Source organism: Triticum dicoccoides, unplaced genomic scaffold (genome assembly GCF_002162155.2).
Source record: "Triticum dicoccoides isolate Atlit2015 ecotype Zavitan unplaced genomic scaffold, WEW_v2.0 scaffold88699, whole genome shotgun sequence".
Classification (NCBI taxonomy): Eukaryota; Viridiplantae; Streptophyta; class Magnoliopsida; order Poales; family Poaceae; genus Triticum; species Triticum dicoccoides.
Window position 1 is genome coordinate 1 of NW_021307768.1, and position 1,304 is coordinate 1,304.

General features: G+C 51.5%; 3 non-coding genes across 3 annotated transcripts; all 3 read left to right on the forward strand.

The window, feature by feature from the left end:
* Positions 1-232: 232 nt before the first annotated feature.
* LOC119348329 lies at positions 233-351 on the forward strand. Its single transcript, XR_005168893.1, has one exon. It is a non-coding gene; the product is annotated as a 5S ribosomal RNA (ribosomal RNA).
* A 298-nt stretch (positions 352-649) lies between these two features.
* Positions 650-768, forward strand: LOC119348331. Its single transcript, XR_005168895.1, has one exon. It is a non-coding gene; the product is annotated as a 5S ribosomal RNA (ribosomal RNA).
* Positions 769-1,065: 297 nt separating this feature from the next.
* LOC119348330 lies at positions 1,066-1,184 on the forward strand. Its single transcript, XR_005168894.1, has one exon. It is a non-coding gene; the product is annotated as a 5S ribosomal RNA (ribosomal RNA).
* The last annotated feature ends 120 nt before the right edge of the window (positions 1,185-1,304 follow it).

Below are 1,304 nucleotides of genomic sequence, written 5' to 3' on the forward strand. Positions count from 1 at the left end.
TTTATTATTTTGCACGAGTGCGGTAAGTCATAGCTGGGTGCTCACGATTCACGGGTCCAGCGTCGGCGTTGTGGCGCGGCAAGCGTGCACTGGTGCGGTTGAGAGGGAGGGGTGGAAACCGCGTTAAACTCGTCTCCGTAGTTGAGAGGGAGCGGCCAAAGCAATGTACAATCGTCTTTGTAGTGGAGCTGGGAGGGGCAAGGATAAGGGACGAAGACCGGGGTAACATGTCGGATGCGATCATACCAGCACTAAAGCACCGGATCCCATCAGAACTCCGAAGTTAAGCGTGCTTGGGCGAGAGTAGTACTAGGATGGGTGACCTCCTGGGAAGTCCTCGTGTTGCATTCCCTTTTTAATTTTTTTCGCGCCGCTTGCAAAACAAAACGCACGTGTAAGTAATATATTTACCGTGTTTTATTATTTTTGCACGAGTGCGGTAAGTCATAGCTGGGTGCTCACGATTCACGGGTCCAGCGTCGGCGTTGTGGCGCGGCAAGCGTGCACTGGTGCGGTTGAGAGGGAGGGTTGGAAACCGCGTTAAACTCGTCTCTGTAGTTGAGAGGGAGCGGCCAAAGCAATGTACAATCGTCTTTGTAGTGGAGCTGGGAGGGGCAAGGATAAGGGACGAAGACCGGGGTAACATGTCGGATGCGATCATACCAGCACTAAAGCACCGGATCCCATCAGAACTCCGAAGTTAAGCATGCTTGGGCGAGAGTAGTACTAGGATGGGTGACCTCCTGGGAAGTCCTCGTGTTGCATTCCCTTTTTAATTTTTTTCGCGCCGCTTGCAAAACAAAACGCATGTGTAAGTAATATATTTACCGTGTTTTATTATTTTGCACGAGTGCGGTAAGTCATAGCTGGGTGCTCACGATTCACGGGTCCAGCGTCGCCGTTGTGGCGCGGCAAGCGTGCACTGGTGCGGTTGAGAGGGAGGGGTGGAAACCGCGTTAAACTCGTCTCCGTAGTTGAGAGGGAGCGGCCAAAGCAATGTACAATCGTCTTTGTAGTGGAGCTGGGAGGGGCAAGGATAAGGGACGAAGACCGGGGTAACATGTCGGATGCGATCATACCAGCACTAAAGCACTGGATCCCATCAGAACTCCGAAGTTAAGCGTGCTTGGGCGAGAGTAGTACTAGGATGGGTGACCTCCTGGGAAGTCCTCGTGTTGCATTCCCTTTTTAATTTTTTTCGCGCCGCTTGCAAAACAAAACGCACGTGTAAGTAATATATTTACCGTGTTTTATTATTTTGCACGAGTGCGGTAAGTCATAGCTGGGTGCTCACGATTCACGGG